The sequence below is a fragment of the Notothenia rossii genome (assembly GCF_949606895.1).
Source record: "Notothenia rossii genome assembly, chromosome: 1".
NCBI classification, from domain to species: Eukaryota; Metazoa; Chordata; class Actinopteri; order Perciformes; family Nototheniidae; genus Notothenia; species Notothenia rossii.
The window spans coordinates 6930183-6937847 of NC_136912.1; positions in this window are offsets into that span (position 1 = coordinate 6930183).

A 7665-nucleotide genomic window follows, 5' to 3' on the forward strand; every position below is an offset into this window, starting at 1 on the left:
CATCATATCATTTAAGACATATAAGACATATTTGACATACAGATGGCTTATTTACAATTTACATACAGGTGGTTTTTTACATGCAGATGGCTTATTTACAATTTTCATTTTAGATTTCGTTCTAATACATCCTAACCGGACATTTAAGACATACCAAGTCTACAGATATACAGTTAGTAACAGAGTCTAAAATGCGAGTATAATATACATAGATGGGGAGGGGGAAGCTGTCCATTGTACGACAGGTTGAGATTTGTACCATTACCGGAGCCAGTTTTGCAATAACATTGCATTCTGTATAACATCATAAACACATTTTTAGATTATATTTATTATTTAAATGGGATTTTCTGCCTCGTCCTGCACTCTAGATTATTTTGTATTGGTTACTTATATGTATTTTAATTTGTGCAAAGAAATGTAAACTAAAATTGAGATAAAACGGGGAATGAATGGGAACAAAACTGTTGCGTTGTCCCATTCATTTATTCATGTAATTGTTACATGAATAAATGAATGGGACAACGCAACATGTAAGGAAATGGGCTACAGAAATACAAGATAAATGCATATTATGTGATACATAATAATAGATAAACAATAAAATAGAAGGAAGGGAAATCATTTAATTTCCGATTGTGTTTTTCCTTTTGCACAGGTAAATCTGTTCCTAAGAAAAGCTGGTGTTTGTCGCCATCTGCTGTTCACTACCTGGCTCTGCATTCATGAATTTATTTTTAACTGCACTCAAAGAAAACTAAGGAAGAATAGGGAAACAAACAAGTGAACATTTTTGTTGTGGTCAGAACTACAAATTGTAAAAGAAAATCTCGAATCAAATCTTTTTGAAAAAATATTGAAAATGAAAAACATTCTGAAAAATACATTTTTTTCTGATTTCCTGAAGTCAGTTTTTCAATTGTTTTTCTCAGAATACTGAATAAACTATTTTTTGGATCTGAAAATGTCCCTAATCTGAGGAAAAAGTCAGAAATCTGATCAATATGGTGTCAGTAATTGGAAAATAGGTTTTTACTCTTCGTACCCTCAGTGGACAACCTATTTTTCCCATGATCCTCCTCTCCCTCTCTCCATATTTCTGCACACTCAGCTCGACACGTGCCATTAATCCTGCAAAGAGGTCGACTCCAGAGTCCAGACAGATGTTGAGCCGCAGCTGGATGTTCGTGTTTCATCAGAATGAACTACATCTGGAAATCTAAAGCAGAACGACTGATTAGTGCTATTTGTTTTATTTTTAAAATACCATATTTACTACAATTTTGGACAGAATGTAAGGAATTTTTCACCTATAGAGGATAGAAGAGAGTTGATAAAAAACAGCGAACATTCTGTATTACTTGAAGTTAAGGGGGGGCCATGTTTAACAGCAGGAAGCTTCTAAGAATAAAAGTTAAAATAAAATATATACAAACCGGATTTATTAAGGTTTTAACAAAAATTAAGGATTAAAAAGAATCCTTAAAAAATAATAAAGACACCAAGTCAAAATACAATAGCAACAGGTTCACAAGTCAAATCCTAAAGCGGTCTAAAAGAGCCCAAGCCCAGGCCCAGGGCCCAGGGCTTGGGCCTCAGAAAACTTCCCCCAAGAAGCCTCCAAGAAGCCCCGTTTCTGTAAGGGAAACTTCTGCAGCAATGGAGAGTCAGGACTGAGAGAGACACGAGGAGAGTTGGAGCTTTGATGTCAAACACTGATCGTTTATTACAAGTATCGGCCGGAGAGATTCACATCACAAGTCACAGCAGCAAAAGGTTCTGACTGCACGGGTGGGTTGCCACATCAATTCTGACCAGCCCCTCTCTCGATAGACATTTTAACTAGTTTACAGAGAGTTAATCCACATATTGGGGGATGGTGCGTAAACACCTGGAGACACTGAATCACTTATCTGACTCTTAGGCTCTGTGACCGAGAGTTGACCGGTCATAAAACTGGTAATGTCAACAATAGCTCAGCAGCACATTCCTTAAGACAGAAAACAGACTGAGGGTTGGTCGTAAACGTCAACACACAGAAAAGGTTAAATATCTTAGGAGTAAGGAAGAAGTATTCTTTGACAGATTCACTCTTTTTATAATGTATGATAACCTTAAAACATTAGTCGAATAATAATTTGGTCAATACTTAAATCAATAGGCGTCTTCAGATTTGAGTGTGGCCCTACACAACATCAATTACATCACAAAGTAGAATAAGATTGAAACATACAATCACAATGATTGATACAACCAATCATAACAGAAAAATAATCTCTCATCAATGTTTTGGATCATCTTTTGTCAAAAGCACAATAATGAACACATATAAAACACAGATGCATAATAGCAAAAACATCTATTTTAAAATAATATGTTTTAACAATTAACCATTAGTTAATCTCCTTTATCAAACTATAAAATGAAAACCAGCTTGCAGTTTAAAGATTTACCTCAAGGCAATCACAAGTCGAAAACATTTTAAACTCAGGATCATAAGAGATCCAGCTAAGGTATACACTTCACAGTTGTGATTTGATCAATCTGTAGTCTGCAAAATTGCAGTGTCTTCAATTTTAGGATTACTTTACGTTTACTTCATTAGATATTAAATCAAAAGGCTATGGCATGATAACATAATTACATTACTTCAACTATCAATCATTATGAGATTTCAAAATCTGAAGGGAAAAATCAATCAATTCTCAAAATGTTTAACAATCTGAAAAGGAAAAGTTAGGCAAATATTCAAAGACCTTTGTAAAAACCTGGAAAGGAAGGATTAAACATTCGTAAAACTTGAAACATCATTTCAGGTCTGTCTGTGAGTTGGTAATACATTAAAGAGTAGTGTTGTTAAGCCTGATTGCTGGACAACTAAGGATATCAACATGATCTGTTATAATATTAGAAATATCTTATTATTCAATACCTTATAATCTGAAAATATCCATTAATTTATTTTGTTTAGTGTGAAAGTGTAATCTGATCTGAAAAAAAAATATTTATCACCACTATTTAACACATGTCATTGGAAATATAAAACAATCATTAATTGTACATCTGTAAACATCTGGTCATTCAATTCAAATGTTATCTTTGTACGAGAGCTGGAAGAACATGTCCTCCTGACGCGTTCTCCTCCTCTCTTTATGACACAGTGTCTGGTGTGTAAAGGCATCCTGTAGATTAGCACTGAGGGGCTGATTGGCTCAAACTCTTCTTCATCAGAGCGCCATATTTCAACCCCCCCAATTGCTCTGCTTTTGTGTGGCTCATTCAGTGAGCACTGTAAGTGACCCCCCCAGTGAAATGGAGGCCCATCTGCCTGCATTCCTTCTGCTATCTGCTTGAGAGCAGTTCAACTGCGTATTCCAAGTGGCGCATCCAGGTGTGTGTGTGTGTGTGTGTGTGTCCCCCGTGATGGGAGAGGTTAGGAAGACATCTGCTCCTCCAAGAAGCATGGCACCTTGTATTATAGAAGCCTCTGAAGCCCTCGCTCGTCCGGCAGGGTTGTCTGCTTGAGCCCACCGAGCAGAAAGATGAAGAAGCATCCCATCTCCTCAGAAAGTTGAAGATTAGAATCCTCTCATCTCGAACGACCTCGTGCCTCCTTGCCCGTGGCTGGGGGTGCCCTCTGCAGCCGGAGAGTGTGACCCTCTCTCTGAGCCTTGGCCTTCAGAGCTGTCCTAGTTATTGGGTTAACACTTGATAGGGATGTTTCCCTGAGTGAAGACAACTCAAGGTAATGGATTAGCACATTATCATTTAATTACAAAAATAGGATAGGCCCCTCAGAATTATTTGGGAGCCTTCCTGACACATGCACATTTTGAAGGTTTGTGTTAGTCATTTAACAAGAATCATATACTCATCAGTCCAAAGCAGAGACATTTTATTTGAAGTTATAGGTGAGCTAGTCCCTGTGGATATAACCCCTTCTCAATGATTCTAAATGTTATATTAATTCACCATTTACCTTTTGATAAAATATTAGTTTATAAATAAATGTCCTCTTCCATAAAACATAGGTTTGAGAAATAAATGTTCCAATATAAAATCAATTACTAAATATAATTGACTCCGCCCTCCCTTTTCTTACATATGTCACATATTAAATAATAACTCAGGAGTCCATCTAAGCATGGTGTAGGTTATAATCTATTGATCGAGAAGACTCAGTATCAGTATGCAACTCGCAAATATCTCTTCTCTCTTTTCTATCCCACTCTTCCCTCTTCTCTCTATTCTCTCTTCCTCATCTCTCTCTATTCTCTCTTCCTCATCTCTCTCTATTCTCTCTTCCTCATCCCTCTCTCATTTCTCACTTCCCCATCTCTCTCTTTACTCACTCCCCCATCCCTCTCTTCTCTCACTTCCCCATCCCTCTCTTTTCTTACTTCCCCATCTCTCTCTTTTCTCACTCCCCCATCCCTCTCTTCTCTCACTTCCCCATCCCTCTCTTTTCTTACTTCCCCATCTCTCTCTATTCTCTCTTCCTCATCCCTCTCTCATTTCTCACTTCCCCATCTCTCTCTTTACTCACTCCCCCATCCCTCTCTTCTCTCACTTCCCCATCCCTCTCTTTTCTTACTTCCCCATCTCTCTCTTTTCTCACTCCCCATCCCTCTGTTCTCTCACTTCCCCATCCCTCTCTTTTCTTACTTCCCCATCTCTCTCTTTTCTCACTCCCCCATCTCTCTCTTTTCTCACTCCCCCATCTCTCTCTTCTCTCACTTCCCCATCCCTCTCTTTTCTCACTTCCCCATCCCTCTCTTTTCTTACTTCCCCATCTCTCTCTTTTCTCACTTCCCCATCTCTCTCTCTTCTCACATATGTCACATATGAAATAATAACTTAGGAGTCCATATAAGCATGGTATAGATCATAATCCATCACTCGAGAAGACTCAGTATCACCTGTGTGCAGCTTACAAAAATCAATTGTGAGAAACATATATTATGCAGGAAATGCATACCTTTGTTGAAAAACTATTCATATCTGATGCAGGAGGAAAAGCTTCATCCCCCTCAACATCTGAGTCACTGCCGATGGCATAGCATGAATGATATTGGGTGTCTGAGGGTATCATTACTGAGAAATGTCAAACAAATTCAAAACCTTACATTTGAAAACAGGTTTGCATTCCTCCACTTAAGGTGGAGACAATAAAAGGTAATTGTTTTGACGTAGAATCTATAAATTGAATTGTTAGAGCAAAACAGAATGGTCGTATTGTAGCCTGAGTTTCGTGCAGCCTCTAGCTTTACCAGGTGGAAACATTGTCTATATAATACATGCAGAATTAGACATTAAGAGGCCCCTGACATTAGGCCTATTCTAAAATAGTAGGGGCTTTTAACAGCTTGCAAAACTACAGGCATCCTCTGCATGGCAGTATGAATAGCCTTAAAAACCCAACCCACCCTGTGGTAACGAGAGTCATGTATCTGAACCAAATGCCCTAAGTGAAGCCGTTAGTCTCATCTGACTGACCCAAGGGTTGGTGCTGGAGTAACAGGGAGGCTTCCAAGTGTTCAAAGCAGAGGTCAAGCTTTCAGTTTATGGCTCGGTGGGGGGAGCAGACCCACGTGAGACAGTATCAACGGCTGTAATGTTCAGTTTGAGGAGTGTCATTCTCTCTGGGAGCAGGAAATGGTGTCCATTCTCGGACCAGACCATTAATGTCATGTAGAGCAGCCATAGCATCTCTGTGACTGCACTCAGCCGGACTGTAGCAGGGCAGAACTGGGTGACTAGTGAAGCCGTCCAAGGCCATAGACAAAATGGAACCACGTACTAACAACAGGGAAACAAGGTAATCAATGTCTGTCTTTACCTTCGGCCTAATTGTAAAACAAATTAGTGGGAAAAATGTGGAACACTAATCCATCATCATGTGAAATTTTGAGTTCATTTAAATAATTACTTATGGGTTGAAATCAAATTAACATCAACATTAGAACTAAAGTCAGTCAAAATTGGACTTGCACGGATCAGAATCTAAGCAATACACCACCTTCCCAGGTCTGTAATGAAAAGGATAACAAGATTAGGTACATTACAGGAGCGTTAAAACACCCAAACATGAACACGTATCTTATTCTAGTAGAGATTAGAGGACAAGCTCTTCTACATCAACATGTGTCCCCTCTTCTTCATGTCTCTTCTACATCAACATGTTTCCTCTCTTCTTCATGTCTCTTCTACATCAACATGTGTCCCCTCTTCTTCATGTCTCTTCTACATCAACACGTGTCCTCTCTTCTTCATGTCTCTTCTACATCAACATGTGTCCTCTCTTCTTCATGTCTCTTCTACATCAACATGTGTCCCCTCTTCTTCATGTCTCTCTACATCAACATGTGTCCCCTCTTCTCCATGTCTCTTCTACATCAGCATGTGTCCTCTCTTCTTCATGTCTCTTCTACATCAACATGTGTCCCCTCTTCTTTATGTCTCTTCTACATCAACATGTGTCCCCTCTTCTCCATGTCTCTTCTACATCAACATGTGTCCCCTCTTCTTCATGTCTCTTCTACATCAACATGTGTCCCCTCTTCTTCATGTCTCTTCTACATCAACATGTGTCCCCTCTTCTTCATGTCTCTTCTACATCAACATGTGTCCCCTCTTCTTCATGTCTCTTCTACATCAACATGTGTCCCCTCTTCTTCATGTCTCTTCTACATCAACACGTGTCCCCTCTTCTTCATGTCTCTTCTACATCAACATTTGTCCCCTCTTCTCCATGCCTCTTCTACATCAACACGTGCCCCCTCTTCTTCATGTCTCTTCTACATCAACATTTGTCCCCTCTTCTCCATGTCTCTTCTACATCAACACGTGCCCCCTCTTCTTCATGTCTCTTCTACATCAACATGTTTCCCCTCTTCTCCATGTCTATTCTACATCAACATGTGTCCCCTCTTCTTCATGTCTCTTCTTCATCAACATGTGTCCCCTCTTTTTCATGTCTCTTCTACATCAACATGTGTCCCCTCTTCTTCATGTCTCTTCTTCATCAACATTTGTCCCCTCTTCTCCATGTCTCTTCTACATCAACACGTGCCCCCTCTTCTTCATGTCTCTTCTACATCAACATGTTTCCCCTCTTCTCCATGTCTATTCTACATCAACATGTGTCCCCTCTTCTTCATGTCTCTTCTTCATCAACATGTGTCCCCTCTTTTTCATGTCTCTTCTACATCAACATGTGTCCCCTCTGTGGAAAGAGACTCTTAAAGTTTCAGGAACAAAGATTCTCTCTCTTTTTGTCCTGATCCATTTCTATAAAAACCTGTCTGAAAATGAGCTGATCAGATTTTGGCCACTTTATGATGTCATAACGATGTTTTGTCTTGTGTAACCATTAGCCAATCAGCAACTAAGGCAACCCCCCCCCCCCCTTATCACCTGAATCTCCTCCTAGAGCACCATTGAGTTCTTTTTAACCAAATGTCTCTCAGAGGGGCGTGGGGAGGGGCTCCTTATTTTCATCTAAAGTAACAGACAGAGAATCAGCACTTTGGAAACAGGGCTAAAACAGAGGGGATTATGGGTAATGCTGCAATGATCTGTTTGTTGTTTCAGCCAATCAGAGACAGGCTCTGTATATATCTGAGACCTGTGATATATTGATGACAAACAGTAAAATAGGGGACC